We start from the raw sequence: 6,184 nt of genomic DNA on the forward strand, positions 1-6,184 counted from the left end.
CCCCTGGAAGGGCTGGCATGTTTGGGCATGCCTGGAGCCTGGGTTTTAGGGATAAGTTACTAGGAGTGGCATCTTTCCTGAACCCCCATCCTTTTTCCAAACCCTTCCTTTCTTGGCCACAGCAGATCTCAGCATTGTGATTTATGGGCTCTAGAGGTGTCCCAAAAAGGGAAAAAATAACTGTGTTCACTCAGTGTGACAAAGAAATTGGAAAGGCAGCGGGGGAGGGGTGCTGAGGGGGGACGGGTCACCTCTTAGGAATGTCCTGCCTGTGGAAATACTGAAGCAGCCTCCCTCTCTGTCACATACAGCCAGGACCTCATACTAGCTCCCAGAGCTGAGGCTGAGCTGGAGCCTCCCTCTGGTGTGAAAGCACCGAGGTCTTTCTCTCCAGCTCTAAGTGGGGCTTTTGAGATGGCCAGGAGCTATGGACTCCCTGGGCCCTGGTTCCCACAGCCATTCCAGGAGCAAAGCACAGCAGAGTGAGACCCTGTGGGTCACTGCCCCCATGCTTTGGAAGGGTTACAACCCCTCAGAGGAAGGAGGAAAGGCAGAGAAGTGACATTTGGGGGTCTGGGCAGGCTGGAGGGGGAAGCTCTGCAGCCCAGCACCACTGGGTGTGCAGGGTCACAGCTCCACGGCAAGCTCAGATGCCAGCGCTGCAGGGAATGAGGCCACAGAGTGCCTCTGTGAGCACCTAGCAGCAGCAGCTGTGCAGCCAGAACAGGGGCAATGTGCTCGGCCTGGGCAGGCATGTTTCCATGGGCAGATCCATCTGGAAATGCCAACGTACAGCAGGGAAAGGAGGTACCCACTCCTTCTCACAGGCTGGCAGCCCTGTCGGTTCTGGACATGCTGACACCAAAGCCCTGACTGTTCTCAAGCACTCCAGTCCCCTGGGCCCCCTGCCAGGGAGTAGGTTGCAAACTCGGGGACTATGTCCTGAGCAGATGCCACCTCTGCTCCAGCCTCTTGTCTCCAAGCTCCCTCTGCTCCCAGCAGACACGGGTTCCTGCCTGCGGCTGTGTCCTGTGCTGCGGGGTGTTGTGGAGTGCCGTGGTCCATCCCTGGGTTGCTAGGCTTCTGCAGTGCTGGGGACTGATGGTGTTTCCCTCTCCTCTCCTTCCTGGGGGCATAGGAAAGGTAGATTCATGGCCAAGAGGTCCCCAGGGAGGAGCAGGCAGTGTCAGAGGCACTGCAGCAGGAGCAGATCCAGGCTCCCATGGTAGATGTGGTGCTGCAGGACAGACCCTGGCAGAGGGGTCCACACAGTCCTGTTGGGCCCTTTGCTGGCTCTTCTGGCAGGGCAAGGAGCAGGACAGGCTGTGCTTGCTTCACAGAATCCCTGGGGGACTCCCCGCAGGACAAGGGCCAAAGGTGAGCAGAGGGAAAAATCCAGGCAATGGATTCACTGATCTGGGGTTTAACTCCTGCTAGCCAAGGCTGTGGCAGGGCAGGAGTGCAGTGCCTTAGCGCTGCAGCCCCCACAGCAGGATATGAGCTGGACCAGGGTGGGCATGGTGCGGGCAGAGAGGGCGTGCTGGCTGACCCAGTGCGTGCATGTGTAACACAGGATCCTCCCTCTGCAAGAGGCTTCCGCCAAGGAGTGCAGGTGCATGCTCTGTGCACGCTGAGCCCCCAGACACTCGCCAGCAATTGGACCTGTTTGCAGCGTGGTACCAATGCAGAGTCAGGCCCCTGGCACAGCAAGATGTGCAATGTGCACTGATGCTCAGCATGCCCTCACTCTGCAGCACACCGCAGCCACCTGACACACACACCCGGCTTTAGGATGGGGCATCTGCACCTCTGTGGGCAGCATGAGCAGAGAGACCAGAGCCTGGAGACAGATGGACAAACCTGCCCATTCTCTTCCTTGTGTGCAGGTACAGAGACACAACAGAGATCCAGCCCTGGAGTTCCACACTTGGGGCAAATTGCTTCTAGCTCATAGAGAAGCAGTGCACACTTTCTGCATGCTGGTTCCCCTATGTGCCAGCCAGGCATGACAAATGGAGTCCTCAGTGCCTGCAACATCATTGCTCCTCCTTGGACAGTGTGGCACCCCAGAAGTGGGACCCTCATTGTCATGCAGCTCCTTCCCATCCCGGGTGGTGCAACACCCCAGGGCAGGCACGAGGCTGCCCTGTGCCTGTGCCAGCAGCAGGATGTGAGGAATCCATCACATCTGATCCTGCCCTGGCTCCCAGCAGGACATGAGTCACACCTGAGAAATGGGGACATGCACTTAGGCACGAGTGTCCTGTCCTAAGCAAGTGGTACCAGTTCACCAGTTCTTTGCAGGTGGATGGTCCCTTTGGCTGGTCTGGCCACAGCAAAGCTGCTGTGCTTCTACCCTCTCCTACCCCCAGCTGCACTGCTTGTTCCACCGCTTCACAGACACTCTCCCATGCGTTCCCACCAGCCACCCACCTGGCCCTGCCCAGCCTCCATCAAACCACAGGGGGAGAGCTTAAGGGCAGCCCTTCACCCATCCCTTGTCCTGCCACATCTCTGTGGGGTGCACCCACCCCCAGGTCCTGCCACCTCTCCATGGAGGGACAGCCCTATATCCAGCCCCAGGTCCTGCTGCTCTGGCCTGTCTTCATGCCAGTCTCAGCACCAACCCAGTTACGTGGTGCCCAGGCACCTGCTATCTGGGAAGATCTTGGCACATCCTCACACCCAAGGGTGCAATCCCCAGGAGGGAGAGGAGGAGAAGGAGGCACAGAGAGCCCTGCTGCTCCCACAGCCCCAGGGAGTTGGAGGAGCTTCTCCCCTGACCAGGAGCTGGGCACCACCAGGGCCCATGGGGTGCCCTGGGAAGCAGACCTGAGAGCCCCAAAATTCAGCCAGCATGATGTCACTGTTTATAATAGCACAGTGCTCCACGGGAGCTGCCCTGGTGTCGGCACATAGAGGAGTGGCAGTGTCAGGCTACATGTGTGCTTGCCATGGTCAAACAGCAGGGTGCAGTGAAGGCAAGAGCTAGCCTCCTCCTCCTCCTCCTGTTCCCCCTCCTTCCTGAGCACGTCCAGCTGCTTTTGTCAGCTAGGGGTGGGTGCCTGGTCCAAGCATCCCCCTGGTGTGGCAGGTCTCCCCTCCCTGGCTTCCTCAGAGACATGGGACCAGCCAGGTCCAGCCTATTTGTGACCTTGGGAGTGGTCACAAAATGTTGGGTGTGGGGAGAGCGGGAGTGACACAGGTCTGTGTGTGTCAGGTCTTCCCAGGGGAGGAGGGACAAGCTGGAAAAGATCCCACGTGATGCTGAAGCAGGTGGAAGGAGGGAGGAAAGAGGGGTCCTGGGACCCTCCTCGCCCCACTGCCAGGGCTCCAGCAGCCTGTGCAGCCCTGCGCTTGCCGGCGGGTCTGTGCTGCCGGAGCGGCACTGGCAGGACAGCAGGGTAGTGTCTGCCCCTGTACTCTTCTCTGCTGCCATGCCCAGGGGAAAGGCCTTGGGCTCAAAAGAGACTGAATTCTCCTTGCCTGGCACTGCAGCCAGGTCCCTACCCTGGCCTGCATTGTCGCACCCTTGAGTCAGGCAGGTGTCCATGGCCCCTGGGCCAGACCAGTCCCAGACACATGCTGGTGCAATAAAATTCCATCACTGGTAATGTCTAGCATCTACAAAGGGAACCCAGAGGACTCCTGACCCTCTTCCCCTTGCTTCACTTGGCCCCTAGCTGGAGGAGCCCCCAGGGACCAGCCCCCCTGCACCCGCCCAGGTGCTGTTCCCTGGCACAGGTTTGTCCCATCTGCTGGGCAATCTGCCTGCCTGCGGTGGTGCACGACAGCCGCCCTGTGATTTCTGCAAGCAGGTGAGATCACACCCTCACCTGTCTGGTGCCCACGCACTGGGCAGCAGCCTGCAGTCCTCCCTGCTCTGCCCAGAGCCAGGCCTGGAGCTGGAGCCCCTGTGCTGCCGGAGGGGTTTGTAAATCACTCCTTGCTCCACTTTCACAGGAATAAGGAAGTCTGCTTCTCCGAGGCTGTGCTTGGCAGGATACACACACACCTCACCGCCCTGCAGACCCCTGGGAAGATGCTGCATAAAGTGGAGCAGGGCTGTGGGCTCCCTGCTGCTCTGGCCCTTTGTGGTGGGTCTGTGAGGATGTGACTGGGTCATTACCTGGGGTGAATGAAATCAGGAGAGGTGTAGACCTGTAGGACTAGAGGGAGGATAAATACCGCTGCACATGCTGAGAGCTGTGCATCCAAGGCTGCTTTATTAGCATAGCTCAGCGTGCTTCTGCAGCTGGGTGCTCTGTGCAGAAAGCCCAGCATCAACACTGCCAGCCATGCACTAGTATCCAGTGCTGCTGCCCCAGTGCTGCTGCTGGCAGAGGGGCTGGGGAACAAACCAGTTACACCCACACCAGCTCAAAGTTGCCAGCTGGGTCCTCCACACACCCTGAAGGCAGGAGAGCTGCTGCCAGCTGTGCTGCCTGACGGCTCAGAGCTGGGTATGCACCCGCTGCCTGCTCCCCAGGCGCAACCTCAGCCAAGGGGCTGTGTAATGACCAGAGCTGCAGGCGGTGGAGACCCCTGGGTGGCACATGTGGCAGCCCAGCAGCACAGGGCTCATCCAGCAAGTGAAGATCATGTTCGCTTCTGAGGCTGGCAGAGGGATAGGAAGGACCTCTTGGGTGGCACAGTGCTTAGAGGGGCTGGCTTTAGCATAGCTGCTTGGGAAGGGGCCATTGTGCTCCAGGGGAGCCTCATGCTGCTCCAGGCCAGAGAGCAGAGAGCTGCCAGGGAGCTGAAGGGAGCAGGGAGCAGAGGGCTCTGGGATGCCAGCCTGGCTGGACACCCACACTGTCAAATAGTCCCAGAGTGGGACGTCTGAAACAATGACACTCGCAGTATGGAAACTGCTGAACCCTCTACGCACCTCCACCACACCCCATTTTTCTGGCCTGCAGTGCTGGGTCTTCCCCTGTGCCAGAGGAGGCTGTGGTCCTGCTCCATCTCACGCATCTCCCCAGAGAGCTGTAAACTCCCAGGGGAGCAGTGAACTGGATCTCATTGACCTGCTCTGGGGAAGCCCTTTGGTCTCTGGGCCTGCCAGACAGGGCAGGGGCACAGCACCTCTCCCCCTTTCCCAGGAGCTGGAAGCAGCTGGCAACTGCCGGCTCTGCAGAGCCCACAGCATCTCCATGTGATCGCAGGAGCAGGCCAGGCTTGGTCCTCCCCAGGGAGTACTTCTGGCCTTTGCCCAGAAACACGATTGAGCCCCACCAAGTCTGTCATCTGCTGAGCACGGCTGCAGCCTCTCAGTTGGGGAGGTTGGGGTCTCCATGGCATCCTCCCTCCACCGGGGCTTGGCCATCCTTCTGGCACTGCCATCTGGGGTGGGACGGGAGCCTGGAGGAATGAATATATACCTCCCTAAACTCCTATATCCCCCATTGCTCCCACCCATGGCTGGGTGAGGGGATCCACTGTGAGTGGCCCAGGAGTATTTATACCCTGTCCTGGGGCAGCAGAAGTTGGATTGAGAGAGGTACAGGCCAAACCAGAGTCCTGTGGGATGGTGTAGGGCCAGGAAGGGATGAGGACACCACAAACAGCACCTGAGTGTGAGCCAGCACTGGGACCATGTGGGGCAACACACCTCAGGAAGACCTTCTGGGGCAGGGGCTCTGGCGGTGCCCTGGGAATTAATCTTGCGGAGTTGTCAGGAAGTGGCTAAAACGAGCCCCACAGAATGTGCAGGTGTGCCCCCGATGGTGTGACCTCCCCCCAGTCACGGTGGGGAGAGGGCCCCGTGCAGAAGGTGCTGGGCAACTCTCCACCCTGCACCCTGAGAGCCTGTCTGGGCAGGGACAGGCTGCAGGGTCCCTGGATGGAGCCGGCCTGGGCTGCAGCCTCTGCTGCGCCGACCGAGGGCAGGGATCGCCCTCTCCCACCCCCACACCTCTGTGTCAGCGGGAAGGGTTGGGGGCGCAGGGCCGCTCTGCAGGCAGCGCTACACCCACGTTTGGGGGTTTGCTAAAAGCTGTCGCGAAAGGCTTGCGCCGGAACTCCTCCACAGGAAAGCGGCCGGGTACACCGTGACTGCTCGGCGCGGGCAGGCGGGACACCCGGGGCAGCACCCCGGGGCTCCATGTGGGGCGGGAGGGACCCCGGACCCCTGGGACACTACGCGGGGGCTCAGCTATGCTCCACAGGGCCGGGGCCGGGG

This window comes from Pelecanus crispus, chromosome 11 (genome assembly GCF_030463565.1).
Source record: "Pelecanus crispus isolate bPelCri1 chromosome 11, bPelCri1.pri, whole genome shotgun sequence".
Lineage (NCBI taxonomy): Eukaryota > Metazoa > Chordata > Aves > Pelecaniformes > Pelecanidae > Pelecanus > Pelecanus crispus.